Source organism: Syngnathus typhle, unplaced genomic scaffold (assembly GCF_033458585.1).
Source record: "Syngnathus typhle isolate RoL2023-S1 ecotype Sweden unplaced genomic scaffold, RoL_Styp_1.0 HiC_scaffold_34, whole genome shotgun sequence".
In the NCBI taxonomy this organism is placed as follows: domain Eukaryota; kingdom Metazoa; phylum Chordata; class Actinopteri; order Syngnathiformes; family Syngnathidae; genus Syngnathus; species Syngnathus typhle.
The window spans coordinates 163,950-186,081 of NW_026871940.1; the positions used below are offsets into that span (position 1 = coordinate 163,950).

The window sequence follows — 22,132 nt, forward strand, 5'->3', positions numbered from 1 at the left end:
AAAGGCACAAATTTGCTAATTACTTAAAAACGGTAAATGTTATGAACGCGAAAAATACTGGCAAGCGTGCCATGAATTTTTGGAACGTGTGAAAGGTTGAACGAGGTGAATCGGTTGAAGCATGTGGGAGTAGTTAGATGTCAAAAAAGTGGGAGGAATAAGTTGTTTAATAATAAAGTACAATATCAATGTGTGAAGGCCTTCGCCTTCACACAATAATAATAGAGAATGGTGTAGAATAACATATGTGTGAAGGCCTTCGCCTTCACACAATAATAATAGAGAATGGTGTAGAATAACATATGTGTGAAGGCCTTCGCCTTCACACAATAATAATAATAGAGAATGGTGTAGAATAACATATGTGTGAAGGCCTTCGCCTTCACACAATAATAATAAAGTAAATGGAGTAGAATAACATATGTGTGAAGGCCTTCGCCTTCACACAATAATAAAGTAAATGGAGTAGAATAACATATGTGTGAAGGCCTTCGCCTTCACACAACTAGAATTTTGCAATTTCTGGAGAAATTGCGTGTGAAGGCGAAATGTATGAATAACTTTTTCGGGGAATGCTGCCGAACGATGTTGAAACGTGTTGAATTACTTGAGAAATGTAGAATATTTGGAGAATTTGTGGTGAATTTCAAAATTGAAAGTTTGGAATATTTGGTAAGTGGGAAGTTGTGGAATAGGTAGGCAAAAGATGAACAGTTGAAAGTTGGAATGGGTTGAATCGGTAGAAAAATGTAGAAGTTAGAGTAGAAAAACGAAATTTTGGAGAATTTGGTTGAATTTTAAATTTGGAATTGTTGGTAAGTGGGAAGTTGTGGAATAGGTAGGCAAAAGATGAACAGTTGAAAGTTGGAACGGGTTGAATCAGTTAAAAAATGTAGAAGTTAGAGCAAATGTTGAATCCCCATAGAGAATGAATGGGAAAATAAAAAAAAGCAATTGCGCCAAAATCTTTCTAAATTTGGAACAAAACCAAAAAAAACGGCCTCAGGAGGTTCACTTTTGGGGTAAAAATGTTGAAACGGGTTAAATCGGACAAAAAACGAAGACGTTAGCGCAAATGTAGCTATTTGGGGCACTTAGTATTGAAATAAGGTAACTTCTGGCTTGATTCGGGTCATTTCCGGTCTAATTTGGGTCACTTCCGGTTTATTTGGGTCACTTCCGGTTTAAAACAGGTCACTTCCGGTTTAGCTGAGGTCACTTCCGGTTTATTTGGGGTCATTTCCGGTCTAAAAAGGTAACTTCCGGTTCATTTTGGGTCACTTCCGGTTTGATTTGGGGTCACTTCCGGTTTACCAGAGGTCACTTCCGGTCTATTTGGGGTCACTTCCGGTCTATTTGGGGTCACTTCCGGTTTATTTGGGTCACTTCCGGTTTAATTTGGGTCACTTCCGGTTCGTCTGAGGTCACTTCCGGTTTATTTGGGGTCATTTCCGGTCTAAAAAGGTCACTTCCGGTACATTTGGGGTCACTTCCGGTTTGATTTGGGGTCACTTCCGGTTTACCTGAGGTCACTTCCGGTCTATTTGGGGTCACTTTCGGTTTGATTTGGGGCACTTCCGGTTCATTCTGGGTTCATTGGTGGCACTTCAGGGTCATCCAAGATGGCCGCCACACTGGAATTGGGGGTCAAGGGTTGAATTGTGTAAGCATAGTGGAAGTGGGGGTGAATGGGAGTGAATGTGGGAAGCATAGTGGAAGTGGGGGTGAATGGGAGTGAATGTGGGAAGCATAAGGTGAATAAGGGGAATAAATGTGGAATGGGTTGAATCGGTCGAAAAATGTAGAAATTAGAGTAGAAAAACGAAATTTTAGAGAATTTTGGTTGAATTTCAAATTTGAGAATTTGGAATTTTTGGTAAGTGGGAAGTTGTGGAATAGGTAGGCAAAAGATGAACAGTTGAAAGTTGGAATGGGTTGAATCGGTTGAAAAATGTAGAAAGTAGAGTGGAATAACGGAATTTTAGAGAATTTTGGTTGAATTTCAAATTTGAAAATTTTGAATTTTTGGTAAGTGGGAAGTTGTGGAATAGGTAGGCAAAAGATGAACAGTTGAAAGTTGGAATGGGTTGAATCGGTTGAAAAATGTAGAAAGTAGAGTGGAATAACGGAATTTTAGAGAATTTTGGTTGAATTTCAAATTTGAAAATTTGGAATTTTTGGTAAGTGGGAAGTTGTGGAATAGGTAGGCAAAAAATGAACAGTTGAAAGTTGGAATGGGTTGAATCGGTTGAAAAATGTAGAAGTTAGAGGTGAAAAACGAAATTTTGTGAAATGTCGAATGTGCCATTAAGAATGGATGGGGAAAAATTTGTCGGAATTTTGGGAATTTTGCGGAATCGGAAAATTTTCGGAATGAGAAAAATACAAGCCACCCTTTCCTGAATATTTGGAATACGTGAAAAGTGGAATGGAGTGAATCGGATGAATTTTGTGAAAGAAGAAGCGGGACAGAAAAGTGAGGAGAATAAAATAGAAGAATAATAATAATAATAATAATAATAATAAAGTGAATGGAGTAGAATAACATATGTGTGAAGGCCTTCGCCTTCACACAATAATAATAATAAAGTAAATGGAGTAGAATAACATATGTGTGAAGGCCATCGCCTTCACACAACTAGAATTTTGCAATTTCTGGAGAAATTGCGTGTGAAGGCGAAATGTATGAATAACTTCTTCGGGGAATGCTGCCGAACGATGCTGAAACGAGTTGAATTACTTGAGAAATGTAGAAAATTTGGAGAATTTGTGGTGAATTTCAAAATTGAAAGTTTGGAATATTTGGTAAGTGGGAAGTTGTGGAATAGGTATGCAAAAGATGAACAGTTGAAAGTTGGAATGGGTTGAATGGGTTGAAAAATGTAGAAATTAGAGTAGAAAAATGAAATTTTGGAGAATTTGGTTGAATTTCAAATTTGGAATTTTGGTAAGTGGGAAGTTGTGGAATATGTAGGCAAAAGATGAACAGTTGAAAGTTGGAATAGGTAGAATCGGTTGAAAATTGTAGAATTTAGAGTAGAAAAACGAAATTTTAGAGAATTTCAAATTATTGGTAAGTGAGAAGTTGTGGAATAGTTAGGCATAAGATGCATGAGCTAAATGTTGAAACGGGTTGAATTGGTGGCAAAATGAATAAGTTAGAAAGGAAAAACGCTGTTAAATGACACTGAATGATGTAGACATGAAGTGGGATTGAGCTGAACCTGTTGATGTTGGGACAATACAAATAGGTTAAAAAAATTTGGAAACTGCAGGTGAATATGTACATTTTAGAAAAAGCAGTAAGCAAGAAAACCAATAAGCGAGTAAAAACAGTACATACGCAAGAAGTATTAGTCAACAAGAAACAGTCAGCAAGATAACTACTAAGAATCAAATCTGAATCTGTTCTTATTAGGCATAACAACATCTGCATGACAACATAACGTCCACCAGGTGTCAGTGCTGAGTGACAATTATTAGGCATGAGATGAACAGTTTAAAGTTGGAACATGTCGAAAAAGACATTCCTGTCCACAAAGCCCAGTGGAAAATAAGGATGCTGAGGCCAAAGATACTGCTGCTTTGACGTTGGGGATGTCTGGATAATCTGCAGTAAAATCAAAAACACCAAAAATAAATCCTCTATCCACATTAAAAGTAAAATAACATAGTTTATTTAAAAGTTGACAGAATTACATTGCATGTCCAATGAAAAAATATGCACATCTCTTGAAACTTGTTACAAATGTAAGGCTGTGTGTGCAATTGTTACAGACAGAAATGATTAAGACAGCTCATCCGCTATGCAACATATTTATTTTCAGCGTCCTCTGCTGGCAAAAATACATATTGCACTTGGGCGCATGCATTTCTTCCTCTAAATAGAAAACAAACCTTCCTATAAACCAAAAGTTCTGGGGAGGCAAGTGGCACATAATGTTGATCTTTCATTTATCAATGTATGCAAACGAATGGTTTTTATGTATTATCTATCCATTTACCTGGTCGTTTATTACACCCAAAATGTATAATAGCTTTTTCTATACGATAGACATCCATTGTACATTCTCATATTAACCTTGAGAGGGTTTAAAAAAATATTTACATACCATCTTTGTCGTTGCCTGATGGATCTGTCCAGGTTCCCCCTTGCTTAGTTGTGCGTTTTTTTGTTCGTGTCCACCGTGTTGCTTAAGGTGAGACATGGACAATGAAAATGTGAGTCGGCAGACAGTGCATATTTTCCTCACACTTTTTGACAAATCTATTTTCTGATTCACTGTCCACTCGGCAAGTTTGAAACTTGTGTGCTTTTTTTAGTAATACTTACCCCCTTGCGGTCGCAGTAAGTGCCTGGAACGCGTCCATGCTGCTGAGTTAACTTCTGCAATCTACTTTGTGGTGCCACCGCACATGAGATGATCGCATTCCGTATTGTTTTCTATGTTCTTTGGACAGCAGGCCAAAGAACGCTACCGTAAATTCTATCTATCAATCTAGAATGGGAAAACATGCGACATCTGAGAAACATTTTCGAAATAAACCATAGTATTCCAGAATACTAAGATAAAGACAGCAGAAGTTACAAATATCCCAAAATAAGGCATGGGTAAAATACCATTACTATAGATTAAAATAGATTAAAATCATATACTATACATTAATACCATTAACTACACATTGAAACAATATATTTGCAACTGTATTTGCTATAAACAAAATAATAAACTGGGTCACCTAAATCGACGTTGCCTCTCTCTCTCTCTCTCACGTGTAACGTCAGTGTTCCAACTTGGTGTCGTGGAGCCACGCCAGCATCTCTGGTTGCAAGTCGAAGAGGCCGGCCTCTGAGGGTGGTCTCTATAGGGGGCAGATGTTGATGAAGTGGTGAAATATATTATCATAATGTAATAAAAATGAATAAAATAAACAATTATTATTTTGTGCATTTAACTTTAAACTTTAATAGTAGAACATTTTAAACAGAACAAACAAGTAACACAAAATACAAACAACAGAACAAAAAAAAAAATTTACCACAAAAACCCCTCTAGGGGAAGATTAGGGCCATCGGGGAATTTTTGGTTCCACTCCTCTAATGGAACCATTCTGGTGGCATTGGTGGCGTCCACAAGCTCCACCTGTTCACCTTTGATTTTAAAGCCCACAAAGCGAAAGGGCTCTTCTTCCAGTTCCTGCGCAAAGAAATTTCATGACAATTTATGTTTGAAACACCACGAGAAAACATGATGGATGGATATGTATGTATGGATGGATGGATGTATGGATGGATGTATGGATGGATGGATGGATGGATTGATTGATGGATGGGGTTGGGTAGGTAGGTAGGTATGTAGGTTGGTTAGATATAGATATATAAACAGACAGACAGACAGACAGACAGACAGACAGACAGACAGACAGACAGACAGACAGACAGACAGACAGACAGACAGACAGACAGACAGACAGACAACTGTATCTGAGACAATATCCTACAAAGTTGGTGATCCAGATTTTGAGAAAACTCCTAAAGCATGAATCTGACTTCAACCTTAATGATGATGAGCCACTGATAGCAGTGCATCCCAAGTAAATAACAGTATTGATTCAATTGAGAACACCTTTGTTTATACACATAAAAAACTGCTTGCTTTAGGTACCTTTTATTACAGTATTTTCTGATGATGTTGTCATGTGTGTCATGGACAGCCGCTGTCCAAGTTTGACATGGAAAAAGTTGGTTTCGCGCCATGTGAGGACCTTAATTTCTCTTTGATCCTGTAATGAAAATGTCAAATTAGTACTAGTTGTTGAAATGTGGATCTAGGCTTCAATTACTAAGGCAACATGATGCCCTAAGGGACCTTACTCAGGTGAAATGAGAGTGTGACAGATATCTTTACTGAGACTCTCTCTCTCTCTCTCTCTCTCTCTCTCTCTCTCTCTCTCTCTCTCTCTCTCTCTCTCTCTCTCTCTCGACACAATCAACAGATTAGCATTAGCAATACGGTATCGCAATACAACAACAAAAATCTGCTATAAAACTGCTCCTCAACCAATTGTTTCTTTGCAATTGTGATTGCAATACCGTAATTATTCTAATTATCGCCCAAATTCTAATAACCGCCCTGTGTGTGTTAGCGATGGCATAAATAAAACATTGATACCTCTAATTATCGCCCATGCTGCTAAAGAAATCCCCCCAAAACTTACGTTTTCCTCCGCGACCACATGCCGACGTCATTGCGCAAGTTTAAATATGACTGATTTGACAGCGCGTTGAACGTCCCTTTTAAATTGTTTTTCTCCATAAACTATGATACAATTACACTCGTCACTCCGCAACAATATCCTCACACAATTACGTTCTCGGGGCATGGGCTCGAACAAGACGATCGCGTTAATATGACGTGTACAACACGTGATGCGCGACGGTAGCGTGTCGCATCGATGGAGCGTCAATTGACGCACCCCGCTGTTAGAGGTAGCTCAAAACAGCCGCTGTCCTCGTGTTAAGAACACCAGTGAGATACTACATAAGGAAAATATACATATTATCGCCTTTAATTTGGAGGCCACAACGTGAAACGCTTCTTCCAGTTCCTGCGCAAAGAAATGTTTTGACAATTTATTATGGGTTTAAAACACCACGAGAAAACATGATGCATGGATGGCAGACAGGCAGACAGATAATAAACGTAAAACCTAAAACAATTCGATTAATTTCATGACCATAATCACAACCACAATGATTTTATACAGTCAGGGAAGCAAGTGAAATTGTATGTCTTCCTGATAGAGCTGTATCTGAGACAAAATCTTACAAAATTGGTGATCCAGATTTAGAGAAAACTCTAAAGCATGATTCTGACTTCAGCCTTGATGATGATGAGCCACTGATAGCAGTTTATCTCAAGTATGTATTTACCGGGTCGTTTACTACACCCAAAATGTATAATAGCTTTTTCCATACGATACAGACATCCATTGTACATTCTCATATTAACCTTGACCAGAGGATGTAAAAAAAATATTTACATACCATCTTTGTCGTTGCCTGATGGATCTGTCCAGGTTCCCCCTTGCTTAGTTGTGCGTTTTTTCATTCGTGTCCACCGTATTGCGTGTTGCTTAAGGTGAGTCAGTTCCACATGGACTATGAAAAATGTGCGTCGGCAGACAGTGCATATTTTCCTCACACTTTTTGACACATCTATTTTCTGCTTCACTGTCCACTAGGCAAGTTTGAAACTTGAGTGCTTTTTTTTTTTAGTAATACTTACCCCCTTGCGGTCGCAGCAACTGCCTGGAACGCGTCCATGCTGCTGAGTTAACTTCTGCAATCCACTTTGTGGCGCCACCGCACATGAGATGATCGCATTCCGTATCGTTTTCTATGTTCTTTGGACAGCGGGCCAAAGAACGCTTTGACAGCACGTCGAATGTCCCTGTTAAATTGTTTTTCTCCATAAACTATGATACAATTACACTCGTCACTCCACTACAATAGCCTCACACAATTACGTTATAGGTGTGTGCGCTCGAACAAGACGCATTCATATGACGTAAGCAACACGTGATGTGCGACGGTAACGTGTCGCATCGATGGAGCGTCAATTGACGCATTTGATTGTAAAATAAAGGTTTAAAAAGTTAAAAAGTCTCCTCTCAACCATAAGTTAATTTAAAAATGTAAAAAGTTAAAAGTTTTAAAAGTTATCATTTTAAAAAGTAAAAGTAACATTTTTAAAAATTAAAACGTTGAGTTAAGCTAGCATTTAAGTTAGTTAAGCTTATCACCCAATATAGTGCCAATATAGTGCACATTTAACAATGTTTAGTAAAAACCTAGTTACTTTTTTCCTGGTTTTGTTGTAGCTTATGTGGTTATCAAGCCAGACCATGAAAGGAAAACTAAATATGTAAGTTGTATTTTGGTGTAGCAATTGTCAATAATAATTTATCATAATTTTAAAAAATAGTTGGAAAAATATGGGGAGAAAAAAAAGGAAAGCATCTATTGAATTGATACAACTAATACATTTAATATAATGACTCAACACACAATTTATACACGGACAACTAAATATAACTAAGAGGTGAAATATATTATCATAATTTAGATTAAATTAATTCAATTTAATACAAAATAAATAAACAATGACTATTTTGTGCATTTAACTTTAAACTTTAATAATAGAACATTTTAAACAGAACAACAAACAAGAAATACAAACAATAGAACAAAAGAAAAAAATTACCACAAAAGCCCCTCTGGGGTAAGATTAGGGCCTTCGGGGAATCTTTCTTTCCACACTGTCAATGGAACCTTTTTGGTGGCATTGGTGGCGTCCAAAAGCTCCACGTCTTCACCTTTTATTTTAAAGGCCACAAATCGAAATGGCTCTTGTTCCAGTTCCTGCGCAAAGAAATTTCATGACAATTTATTGTGTTTAAAACACCACGAGAAAACATGATGGGCAGATAGATAGATAGATAGATAGATAGATAGATAGATAGATAGATAGATAGATAGATAGATAGATAGATAGATAGATAGATAGATAGATAGATAGATAGATAGATAGAAAACCTAAAACAATTTGATTAATTTCATGACCATAATCACAACCACAATGATTTTATACAGTCAAGGAAGCAAGTGAAATTGTATGTCTTCCTGATAGAGCTGCATCTGAGACAAAATCTTATAAAGTTGATGATCCAGATTTTGAGAACACTCCCAAAGCGTGAATCTGACTTCAACCTTAGTGATGATGAGCCACTGATAGCAGTGCATCCCAAGTAAATAACAGTGTTGATTCAATTTAGAATACCTTTGTTTATACACATGGGAAAAACAGCTTGCTTTAGGTACCTTGATCTCAGTATTTTCGGTGGAGTGGAGCTCCAGGCCACCGGAACACGATGTTTTCAGGTGCGTAAGAGACACCCGCTGTCCAACCGTTAGGACAAAAATGTTCGCCTCTCGCCACCTGACCACCTTTATTACCATTTGATCCTGTAATGAAAATGACAAATTAGTACTAGCTGTTGAAATGTCGATCTAGGCTACAATGACTAAGACAATAAAGCTAGAGAAATACTCAAGAAACTGGTGTCAAATTTCTGTCCTACAAAACCAGTGTCTTGCAGGTTTAGACGTCTCCCTCCTCTAATATGCATGATCGTCAGCAAACTTTGCACGGGTGATATTAGAGTGAGCTATCAAAAGCTTGGAAAGGATCAGGCCTTGAAGGCACCTTACTCAGGTGAAATGTGAGTGTGTGTGATGTATCTATATTTAGACACGCACATGCACACATACGCACACACATGCATGCACACGCACGCGCACACACACAAACACACACAGATAGTGTGACAGAGAGAGAGAGAACAATCAGTTTACTTTTTTTAAATAAATGATGCCTAATGGGACGACAGACCCACGTGACATCGCCATCCTCATGGGGCGGATCTAAAAATGAAAAACAGATTAATCATCACTACTTCATGAAAGAGAGGGAGCGGAAAGAGAGAGAGATTGATCTTACAGCAGAGACAATGCCGTCTGTCGTGAAAAGGACACCCTCCTCATGGCGGATGTCCTTTAAGGCTCTGGCAATGCTTGGAGGGTACAGCAGAGCTGTCCCCCTCACCTCCAAATCTGGGGTCACTTCTATCGCCCCAGCCACATAAATGCCGGTGTTGTGCCGGGAGAGGAGGACCCCTTGTTCTTTTCCCCGGCCAAAATTAATAATTCGAAAAGTGCCTCCAACGGAGACATCAGAGGCTAAATTTTCAAAAAGAATCATTTTACACAAATGGTGGCCATCACAGAGGGCCACCACTGTATTACAGTGGGAAGCCTTAGCCTCCACCGTGCCATCCTCTTTAAGGGCCCATCTGGAATATCTTGTTGATGTTTTTAAGGCCACCACTTTGGCCGTGACCGCCGCTGGCATTTGGTGGAGCGTCCACAGGTTTTCCATTCTGACAAAAAAAATGAAAATAATAACTGATCATCAGAGACATAATTACTATAGCACTTATATATGGTTGAATTAGTCTACATGATGACAGAAATCGGTTATAAAATAGCAGCCCTACCCTTTTAGAAGGACTATGGTTAATGTCCTAAATGGCTATTGTTTAATTGTTTTTGTCCTAAATGGCTATTGTTTAATTGTTTTTTGTTGGTTTTATTTATCTATGTATCTATCTATCTATCTATCTATCTATCTATCTATCTATCTATCTATCTATCTATCTATCTATCTATCTATCTATCTATCTATCTATCTATCTATCTATCTATCTATCATATATTTATTTATTTATTTATTTATTTATTTATTTATTTATTTATTTATTTATTTATTTATTTATTTATTTATTTATTTATTTATTTATTATTTCCAATGAACTACTTCCAGTTTTGTGTATTTTGGAAGATGTTAAGAGTTGACTCCTTTGATCTACAATTTCATCCCCTACATAATTTGGGAAACTCATATGTTGGCACCTGTGCATTTGTTCCAACGGTAAGCAAAGATTGATTTTCTATTTGTTATAGTGAAATAAACATCTGCAGCCAGAAACGGTGCTGAGAGTTGACTGATCTAGCCGCGACACTCGCATGATTGACAGCGCCACGGTTTTTTTTTTCTGGCCGCTCACTAGTTCCCAGGCTTTTTTCCCACATGCGGTATAGATCAAAAAAGGTGTCTATGCAGCCTTGTTAAGGCGGCATCACAATGTTAAATCACGTATACAACAATATTGCCAATTTATAATTGTACAAATAAGTTTATACAATATGACTCGGAATATTTGCTCATTTGGTTTAAGAGTACGCACTACTGAATGATATTTAGTCATCGTCGTCTCAAAAACTAAACCATTTGAAGAAATATATTGTTCGAGAGATGCTTACTAATGGATCAATTTTTTTGAGGACATAGGTATAATATATATTATAATATACATTTTTAAGGTCATAGGACTCATTTAATACACTTTTTACAATTTTACACTTGCCGTCGTGCGCGAGGTTTATTTCGTTTTTTTTCTTGAATATCAGCTCTTCTTCAACCAAATCGGTGCAATTGTTATTAAACATTAAGAAACGGACCTGAAGACCTCTTACTCAAATTCGCGTGTACAGGCCTTTTAAGGAACATTTTAAAAGGCCTGTCTGTACACGCGGAAAAGTGAGGATGTTACTTAATTTTCACCCAGTTTAAAGTAGTAAATACTAATTTACAGAGTAACACAATGGTCTACAGTACAACACTAGACTACAAAGTGTTTATAAATGTTTTGGGAAAATCAAATTTCGGACTGGGTTGAGCGAGCTACTTACCTCTTTCGACGTCTGGGAAAGTCTGATGCGAACTTGTGTGCGCCCCAATATCTTTGCGGGTAGTGGGAAATTTAAGTGCAGCTAGGCTAAACAGATATGCAACATTTGGATATGCAATATTTGGATATGCAATCGATAAAAAGAGTGTCAGACACACATATCCCTGTAAATTCGTCTGAAATGTGACTAAACGATTGAGTGAACATGTTTCAGCACTTTAAGATTTTGTTCATGATATACTACGATCACAGTCCTTGTGAATTCAGATTTCTATGAACGTAGCACAACCCCGCCCCCATTCAACATTAATAAGATATTAATTACACACGGAAGAAAGAAAAATAATAACTGCTAAACACATCATGTGAATTGTGATTATACAATTGAGAGCTGTCAGTCATGGTCAAAACATATTTTCGACCATGATCGCGGTTCTAGAATAGAATAGAATACAATAGATCTTTATTTGTCATTGTCACCTGTACAACGAAATTTAAAAAGTGCCAACCGATCCGCGCATGAGATAAAAAAAAAAAAAAATAGAATAAATAGAATAATTTAAAAAAAGTGTTTAGGAGCAGATTGTTCTCTCCGCACCACTCCGATAGCCGGACCACTTCGTCCTTGTAGGCAGACTCATCCCCCTTTGAGATGAGTCCCACCACGGTTGTGTCATCCGCAAATTTCACAATGATGTTGCTACGGTGGGCGGGGGTGCATGCATGTGTGTAGAGCGTGTAAAGCAGTGGGCTCAGTACGCAGCCCTGTGGGGAGCCGGTACCGAGACTGAGAGGTGTGGATGTATGACGGCCCACTCTCACCGTCTGGCTGCGACCCGTCAGGAACGTCATTCTCTGCAGCCAATTGTCGTTCACCAAATATAAATTGGCAATTACTAAGTGGTGAAATACATGGGCATATGAACATAATGAATTAGTATTCTTAAACGAATAGATGTCTGATTTGTGTATTTTGTAAGATGCTGAATGTTGACTCTTATCTAGCAGCGCAAATCTGCGTGTACGCGACTTTTCTAAAATTTAGAAAATGTATGTACACGCAAATGTCTAGTAAATGAAATGTGAGGATATTGGAATACTTAATAATTTTCACAAAGTTTAAAGTGGCGAGTAATAATTTCCACAATAACACCGAACCGCAATAGTTTACAGAGCACCGGCTCTGATTGGCTACCATAACGCTGCCTTAGCCAACCGCTCACATAATTGGGCGCTGGCTTAGACAACCGCTCACGTAATTGGGCGCTGCCTTAGCCAATCGCTCACCGATTTATTACGTTAACCCGGAAACTCCTGATTTTGGGAGGAATTAGTTTTTTTTTTTTTAATTGAATCAAAGAAGTAATACATGAAATAATATAAATAACTTTCGGAAAGTATGAATAAATTGGGCTTGACTCGAAAGTGTTCAAATTCATGTTAAAAAAGTTAAAGTTAAAGTCCCAATGATGGTCACACACACATCTGGGTGTGGTGAAATTTGTCCTCTGCATTTAACCCATCCCCGTGTGATTTTAATCCATCCCCTGGGGGAGAGGGGAGCAGTGAGCAGCAGCGGTGCCGCGCTCGGGAATCAGTTGGTGATCTAACCCCCCAATTCCAACCCTTAATGCTGAGTGCCAAGCAGGGAGGCAATGGGTCCCATTTTTATAGTCTTTGGTATGACCCGGCCAGGGTTTGAACCCACAACCTTCCAGTCTCAGGACGGACACTCTACCACTAGGTCACTGAGCTGTTTAAATATTGGAAACAAAATATAATAAATCACACACAAGAGAAGGAAAAAAATAGTGCCTTTTGGGACAAAATACAGTTTTTTTAATTGAGTCAAAGAAGTAATGCAAGAAATAATATAAATAACTTTCAAAAACGCTGAAGACATAACAAATAAAAACATATCAAGTATTTTACTGATTCAATAGATAATAATCGCTGTGTGCCCTGCGATTGGCTGGCAACCGGTTCAGGGCGTCCCCCACCTACTGCCCGATGACGGCTGGGATAGGATCCAGCACACCTGCGGCCCGCGTGGGGACTAAGCGGTTCAGAGAATGAATGGATGGATGGATGTTATGTTAATTTCAGTGTTATTTTTTAAGAGTTTAAGTGCAACATGATTGAAGACGCTGTTATACAAAAGATAATGCAAACATAATTTGAGGCAAAAAATATAATAAATAAATAAATAAATAAATAAATAAATAAATAAATAAATAAATAAATAAATAAATGAATAAATGAATAAATGAATGAATGAATGACTGAATGAGAACAGAAAACAGACTGTATCTGAGGCTTAGTAGAGTAAAATCAGAGGCTTCCGACTGTTAAAGGCCAAGCTGTTCTTTGTCTGCATTTCTGGATGCGTGTAGAACCACAGGCAAGACCCAAGAACATACTAAAAAAAAACATGAAAGATGTGTTGAGGAAAAGGAGCAAAATGCTTCATGAAAATATTCCTTGATGGTTACTCACAGAAGAATCAGAAGAAGTCCTGTGTGTTACCATGCTGGTTTGGGAGTTTGTGTTTCATGTTACCGTGCTGGTTTGGGAGTTTGTGTTTCATGATGCTGGCCTCCGTTGTACAGGTCTTTTGGAAAGTCTTGGCTCTCCCTGTGCTATAATATAACATCATAATTAATTCATTTTGAAAAATCACATTACAATACAGTCATAAATCAAGCATATGTACAACTTGTGTCCATCTTGAGTGAATGATATGAACACATTCAATTTGGAATCACAATTACTTACCTGTTGCTTGGAGTCAATAGAAAAGGAGAATAACACTGGTCCCATGGATCTTCTTAAAATGTCGGTCATTTTTTTGGCGAGACAGGCCAGGTCTCATCAAGGCTGAGTACCAAGGTGGCCAAACAAATGGTCTATACAAATGGAGCATGTGGAGCCACACGCAACATAGAAAACTGAAGAAGAAAAAACATAGAGGTGGTTGAGGACATGAGTTGAAAAAGACATTCAAAATTAAAGAGAGTGTTTTGTAACAATAGTCAATAATAATTGGCTACTTACAGAGGAATGAGAAGTCCTGCTTCTTGCCACCCTGGTTTGGGAGTCTCTCTCTCTCTCTCTCTCTCTCTCTCTCTCTCTCTCTCTCTCTCTCTCTCTCTCTCTCTCTCTCTCTCTCTCTCTCTCTCGTGTAACGTCAGCGCTCCAACTTGGTGTCGTGGAGCCACGCCAGCATCTCTGGTCCCAGGTCGAAGAGGCCGGCCTCTGAGGGTGGTCTATATGTTGGTGTAGGTGTTGATGGTGTGGTCGGCTGTCTGCTCGAGGGCTCCGCACTCGCATGCCGCACTGTCCGCCAGACCCCACTAGACATGTTGAAGCGCCCAACACCAGTTCTTAAGCGGTTCAGTGTGGTCCACTGCTGGCGAGGTAGTTCGTCTCCTCCTATGGCGCCGTCTCCTGGTTCCCAGACATAACTGTGCATGAGGGAGGGGCCAGCTGCCTCCCACTCCTGCTTCCAAGCTGCTGCCAGCCAGGCATCTCTGGAGATGTCTTCAGGGATGGAATTGAGCATCTCTTGTGCTGCCATGTTGTAGGGGTGGCGTGCCTTGAGTCTGCTTGGGAGTCATTTGTCCATGATGAATGTTTTTGCATGCTCAAGGTCTTTGTGGAGAAAAAAGGACAATCCAGCAAAGTTGATTGAAAATGTATGATTGTACAGAGGGCTTACACAAGCTTAACTATAAATTACAACATGTTACAATTTTATAATTACATTACAATAAGGTGATATGTCATGCCTACCTCTGGCCTCCATTCTGGGATGAACTGCTTTCGCCAGATAAAAACTGTTAAAATACAAAGGAGTGAAATAGCAGCATTTACTCTCTTTAGAAAGAAAGGAAAAAACATGTTTCATGACGAGCAACTTACCTCATCTGTTTTCTGTTCTCGCCTGGTGATTATGACATTCAAAAAAATTCAAAATAAAAGTTCAAAACAATTAAAAAATTAAAATGTAAAAGGCCTTCCCTTAACTCATCTTTAAAATTTGATTGTAAAATAAAGGTTTAAAAGGTTAAAATTTGATTGTAAAATAAAGGTTTAAAATTTTAAAATTTGATTGTAAAATAAAGTTTTAAAAGGTTAAAATTTGATTGTAAAATAAAGGTTTAAAAGGTTAAAATTTGATTGTAAAATAAAGGTTTAAAAAGTTAAAAAGTCTCCTCTCAACCATAAGTTAATTTAAAAATGTAAAAAGGTAAAAGTTTTAAAAGTTAAAATTTAAAAAAAATAAAAGTAACATTTTTAAAAATTAAAACGTTAAGTTAAGGGAAGGCTTTTTAAAAATAAAAAGTTGAGTTAAGGGAAGGCTTTTTAAAAATTAAAAAGTTGAGTTAAGGGAAGGCTTTTTGAAATTTTAATAAGCCTCTGCCTTCCCTTAACTCAACGTGATTCCTCACCGACCCCCAACCACTATTCCAGCAGGTTTCTTTCATTTGTCATTTTGAGCAACTTTCGCCCCAGATCCCATCTCACCTAAAGGCAACAAATCACCCACCACATCCCACCACTAATAATATACACTTACGACAACGTTCACGTTCTGATTTCCATCCTTTTTGCAAATGCTGAACCACATGATTTAGCTGTGACTTACCTTTCAGTGGCCAAAACACAGAAAACAGGATTGTGATAGCTGTAGTACGTTTGCAAGACACCTGAATGAAGAGCACACTGAGGTCGAGAGACAAAAATTAAGTCAAGCAATGTGTTTTTGTCAGTGGTAGCAGTGGTTATGAGTTGCGTGTAACCTGTTGAGCGAAACAAATCGAGAATGGGCTTGAATGAGGCAGATAGCATATCTTCATTAAAATCTCCACAAACCAAGATCTGATGATGGTCCATTACTTCAAGGTACCGCAAGAGATTTCCCAAGCTTGGCAGAAAAGTGCGCAGACTGTTGCCTGGAGGCCTGTAAACGGCAGCAATCAACACATTGAGGGGAGCTTCAAGTTTCACCACAACAAATTCAATGTCGGTCACACCCTGTATGTATTTCTTTTCCTGGGCTGCAATGTGACTTTTGACACAAATACCTACGCCGCCACCAAGTTTTGTTGCCAAGTCAGGACAGTTTGTGTAAGAATCTCTTCGGTTCCTGTGAAACATTGTGAAGCCTTCCAAGCAGGCACGTCCATCAGCCACAGATCCTTGAAGGTGTGTCTCTGTGAAGCACAAAACATCAGCAAAGTGCAGCTCGTGGTGGCACCTGATGTCCTGCACATGACAAGACAGCCCTTCGGTGTTATGATGGACGACAACCAGGTGATTTGCTCGATCTACCGACGGCATCACGTGAAGGAGTGGCATGACGCTCTCCAAAGAATCCTCTGCCATCTCAGCAAGAGCAGCAGTGATTTCTGGATTTGCATGAAGTCTTCTCTCGTCCATATGCAGAATATGCAGACCGCTGAGCGAGGTCACTCTACTCAGAGCTACGTACCCCATGCCGTGTTCGAAAACGCCTTTCAGCGAAACAGCAGCCTCTGACGTTGTCATGCCTTGTACCTTGTGGATCGTGCAGGCAAAAGCAAGCTTGATGGGAAACTGTCGGCGCGTCACTCCAGGCTTTTTCAGCTTCTCCTCCTGTCTGTCAATGTACACACGGTTAGCGGCACGCGCTGTGTTACTCACATGATCAAGTTCCAACCCAACTTTCTTTACGCGGGCTTCATTCGGATAGTTGACCAATTCCACAATTTTTCCAAACGTCCCGTTGCACAGACCTGCTTGAACATCAAAATTACGCGTGAGCATAACACGAGCACCGAGGGCAACTCTGATCGAGTCCGGGAGCTCGCTCTTAGCGCCTTGCACAGGGAAAGTTTGCCTCGCCATTCTGCCGGTTTGTTTGTCCTTCTTGTAGTCATCTGCATCAATTTGTACAATGTCCTTATGAAGCAGATCCAGCATCGCAGAGTTATGGCCATCTACCTGTTTATTGGTGGCAAAAACATGCAGAATATGACTTGGACACATTTCTGGAGAAGTGTACCTCGTAGCAAGAAGAGCTCTGTCCAGTTCCGAAAGTTCATCAGACTTTTCTTTCACCCGGAGTCGGTTCAGCAGTTCGGCAAAGGCAACATCGTCTTTCTGCCTCATGATGGCGGTGAGCGTGATCTTTTTGAAGTTGTCACGCCAGTGGTCCAGCCGAGTGGGATCGTACACGCATAGCGGTTTGGACTGTCTCACGGGAGGGAGCTGAAAGAAATCTCCAACAGCAAGAACAGACATGCCACCAAAAGGTAAATTGATGCCTTTGATTTGTATCAACCTGGCATTCACGTAGGCAAAGAGGTCTTTGGACACCATGGAAATCTCGTCGATGATGAGTATTTGGGCGATCGACAGCTCGGCTCTGACTTCGTCCAGTTTATTGCCCAGGCCGTGGTACGGGGGTTTGAGACTTCTCGGCAGTTTGAGCAGACAATGCAAAGTTGTCCCAGAAATGTTGAATGCCGCCGTGCCAGTGAAGGCTGCGAGAACGACCGTCTGTTTGGAAATGTCGGCCTCCTCAGCCAGTCGTGGTAGTCTTTGCAGTATTTTGGTAGCCTCGGTGTGGATACACTTAATGAGATGCGATTTGCCGGTCCCGGCGCCACCGTTGATGTGGTAGAAGAACTGCTCGATGGGCTTTGAGCTACACACACGTTTTATGCACCAATCTCTGACCTTGTAGAAAACAGACGCTTGCTTTTGGTTCAGGTTCCGATACATGTCACGTAACACTGCGGGATCGATGGCAGCAGCTTCTGTCGCAATGGAAATTTCAGACGTTTCTGACCTTACGTTATAGTCCGGGACATTGTCCTCCACGTTGTCATTTGGTTCATCTCTTGCGTTGTTTTCCTCAATGCATTCGAGTCTTTGCAACTCGCTCTCAGGAGCCAGGTGGCACCATTCGTTTATGACGAGCCCGCTCTCCTCCACCTCTTGGATGGCATCGTCAATGTCTTTACTGTGCTTCTCATACCTTTCTCTGTTCCTGTTGACAATTTCGCACACACGCTCCACAGAGTCGTTATATGGTAACTGTACACAGGCATGATCATGAAACAACTGATATGAGGGACAGCGTTCAGATTTTAACTGGCAATTAGCACGATGAGGCAGGTACAGCTTGAGCAAGGAGCAGTAATATTCCTCTGGATTCTTTTGTTCAGAGAATTTGCAGTATTTGATGACCGCAGCTTTTTCTTTTCTTTTCTGGACAAAGCCCATGTCGTTCAGCAGAGGCAAAACATTTTTGCCTTTTACCTGTTTTCCATAAACAATTCTGCATGTTGATGCAAAATCGGCCAAGCACATCACTTCAAAGTCCTTCGTTTGGGGTCTGCTTTTATATTTGTCTGGCAGGCCAGTCATCCACACTTCATGAGACTCCTGCGTTTTGCCCTCAAGGAGCGAGAGAGGATAACTCATTTTCAGCGGATTGTCACTCGTTTGTACAAATACCACACTGCGAGAGGACTGTTTCATATGCAAGCCGCACGCGCGTGCGGCACACTCCTGAGCACTCACTTCTCTTTTCTTTGAGTACGCTTGCATGATTTGTTTCATTTCATCGCTCTCATTGACATTTTCATTGCGTGAGTTTTCAATAACAGACTTCAGGTATTGACTCAGACCGTGTTCAGCTTTGCTGATGTAGCTGCAGATGTACGAGATGCACGAAAAGGCATTCAGAATGTACTGGATGTCCAAGTTGGCATCCCAGGCAAGAAGCAAATGGCGGTTGTAGTTGTTCACCCAGCAGTCTTTTGGATCTCGCTTGAGCACAACAGAACTCTTTGAGGCGGTCATGTACAAACATTCCACGTACTCGGCGTCAGTGAGCTCGCATTTAGCCAAAAGCTGCGGCAAAGTCAGGGATGAGGTTTCGGGTTCATTCAGCAAACGCTGCACACGAACAAGCTTGTCATTTGCCACCACCTGCTTCTCCTTGTGTTGATCTTGATTTTCACAGGCTACAGGTGTGATGATCATTGTGGTTTCGCACGGTGGTCTGGGAAAACCAAATCGGCAGTTTGCACCTTGGTGTTTGACGCACGTTTTGGTGTGACCTTTGCTGTGCATCTGAACTTCTGTGACTTTTTTATACAACTCGGGTTCCTTTTCTGGGTCCGGCAGCTGAGCCGAGATGTAGCGGGACACAAAATCGCAGATGGCTCCTTCTGAGGCTTCCTCAAATACAGGGGCATCTTTAACCCATATGAGGCAATGAATGTGAGGACTTCCTCTGTGCTGAAACTCCAATCGGTAAAAGTAGTCGACGACTTCACCAATCGGTCGTGCCGGAGAGAGGATCAAATCTCTGAACAGAGCTTCCACACGTTTGTCAAACATGCGCATTGTCGTCACAGGATTGCTGCGCAGAATTTCACACTTCGTGGCCCAGTCAAGTTCAGCAAAATTCACCACCTCACCTTGTTGCGCTTTAATGGCAGTGATAACCTCTTCCCAACGCATTTCGGCAGCAGAAAATGTGCAAAAGAATGTGGGTGTACCCAGCTGTCGGATCATTGCAAAAAGATCTTTGGTGGTTCTTTCCCAATAGGCTGGCGTGCCTCTCAGGGGCGTCATGAAACGGACTGCATCTTTGCTGCGCACCAGCTTTTCAACTTCACGTTTGTCCTGCAGCATAGCATTGTTTATCCTCCGACCATCCCTGGTAAAAGGTTTACCTTTGCGTAGCTGGATTCTCATGCTTGATGTTGCCAGGTAAATTTCAATCACAAACTGAGCAAAAAACAAATAGTTTGTATCACGAGCAAAACGTTCATCCACACAACACAGACGTGTTTTGAAATATTTGCTTGGTGTGACTTTTATTTGTCTCTCTTCATCAAGGGTGTTTTTTCCGGTTGGAAACTGAACTGGAAATGCCATGGCCTCAAGTTTGGGAGTCCTGAAAAAGCTTACAGGGTTATTTCTTTCTGCAGGAGCCACACAGTAAATGCCTTGAGTAAAACTCATAATTTCCTCTGACACATCATTTGGTTGGAGACATGACTCCAGGATAACCCCACCGTTTGGTGCATCACCTTCGTCCACATTTTCAGCACACTGTTGTTGCTGCACATTACCACGTGCATCGTTCTGTGAGTCACTGTTCAATTCACAGAGAGCATCCCTCTCAAATGCGTGGATTGCCTCGAGGTCTTCCTCATTGTAGTCACTTTCGTTCATTTCGTCTTCATCAGAGCTGCTCTCATCATCAGTGAGCGTCGGGTCACAAAGGTCAGCATCGTCGCGAATGGTTATGTTTCTGTACTGCGGATGAATTTGTTTCAGTTTTATCAGGGCACTCATTAACTTGGACCAAGTGACAGTTTGGAATATCTGATGTCCTTTGTAACAAAGTCGTCTTTTCAGTTTCACTCTCAACACCTGAGACCTACTTCTTAGTCTGGGCAAGACATTGACCGTTTCTTCCACTTCTGATGGTACACACACAACATTCCCACGGATGGCTCGTTGTTGACCCTTTGGCAGAGGCACAATTTTGGCAAATGAAATGCATTTTGAAACAAGATGTCTTTCCAGAATATTCAGATCACACAGTTCAGTGGGAATGTCTGCAAGTTGGAGATGGTTAGTTACAGCAAGTGCTGGCATTTTACCATCTTTGAGATGTGCATGGCAGGTGTGACATATCCACTCCATTTTTCTCTCATCCGGTACTTTGCAGCATGTGTTACATTCACGATTACAAATATGAACAAACCTTCGTGTGAGACAACTTGCAACAACGTCCTTGTTTTTCTTATATTTGGTCAGCTGGCGTACTTGATTGGGAAATAATGCTCTGTGGCAAACTGTGCAAACAAAAGTCGGTCCATTTTTTACCTGAACTTTGAATAGCGCAACAGCTTTCATGATTGCGCAATTGTTTCTCTCTTTACATAATCTGTTAATGACTCTGTATTTTTGTAGTACTTTCATTGCAGTGCGATGAGCATTTGCCTTCATTGATGAATCATGTTTGGCTTTCCAAAGCAAACTTGAGTTCTCCTTCTGCTTGGATCTGAATGCAGGATCAAGTGCGTAACGGTCTTTGATATAAGAACGTTGTTTACGCCTAAATTTATCATCATGAACATATCTGTGCTTGATATAGGAACGTTGTTTGTTCCGAAATTGATCATCATGACTATATCTCTGCTTGATATAGGAACGTTGTTTGTTCCGAAATTGGTCGTCATGACCATATCTCTGATTGATATAGGAACGTTGTTTGTTCCGAAATTGGTCGTCATGACCATATCTCTGATTGATATAGGAACGTTGTTTGTTCCGAAATTGTTCGTCATGATCATATCTCTGATTGATATAGGAACGTTGTTTGTTCCGAAATTGTTCGTCATGATCATATCTCTGATTGATATAGGAACGTTGTTTGTTCCGAAATTGTTCGTCATGACCATATCTCTGATTGATATAGGAACGTTTTTTGGTCCGATACTCAACATCATGACTATATTTCTGTTTGGTGTAAGAACGCTGTTTCATCTTAATTGTGTCATGTTTGCAATAGCGGTCGACTGCAAACGACTTCTGTTTTACACGGAAATTAGGATCTTGCTGGTAGCGAGTCAATATGTAAGACTTTTTACGTTGTCTAATCTCTGGAGTTTGGCTGTAACGTTCCTTCTTTTTCAGGTTTGCGTTTATTCGCCTTGTTTCTTGTTTTGTGACTGTTGCCATA

At 40.2% G+C, this 22,132-nt stretch overlaps 3 long non-coding RNA genes across 4 annotated transcripts; all 3 read right to left on the minus strand.

Annotated features, from left to right (window-relative positions):
- Positions 1 to 3,276: 3,276 nt before the first annotated feature.
- LOC133147177 (uncharacterized) lies at positions 3,277 to 4,729 on the minus strand. The gene is made up of 3 exons (XR_009711550.1): positions 4,334 to 4,729; positions 4,113 to 4,193; positions 3,277 to 3,610 (listed from the first exon to the last, which is right to left on the minus strand). It is a non-coding gene; the product is annotated as an uncharacterized LOC133147177 (long non-coding RNA).
- A 3,492-nt stretch (positions 4,730 to 8,221) lies between these two features.
- Positions 8,222 to 9,290, minus strand: LOC133147178 (uncharacterized). Of its 2 annotated transcripts, XR_009711552.1 has the most exons (3): positions 9,114 to 9,290; positions 8,885 to 9,028; positions 8,222 to 8,425 (listed from the first exon to the last, which is right to left on the minus strand). It is a non-coding gene; the product is annotated as an uncharacterized LOC133147178 (long non-coding RNA). The 2 variants fall into 2 exon arrangements; XR_009711551.1 differs by having other exon boundaries at positions 8,885 to 9,290.
- A 4,359-nt stretch (positions 9,291 to 13,649) lies between these two features.
- LOC133147173 (uncharacterized) lies at positions 13,650 to 14,984 on the minus strand. Its single transcript, XR_009711546.1, has 4 exons — positions 14,428 to 14,984; positions 14,149 to 14,321; positions 13,870 to 14,012; positions 13,650 to 13,792 (listed from the first exon to the last, which is right to left on the minus strand). It is a non-coding gene; the product is annotated as an uncharacterized LOC133147173 (long non-coding RNA).
- Positions 14,985 to 22,132: the final 7,148 nt, after the last annotated feature.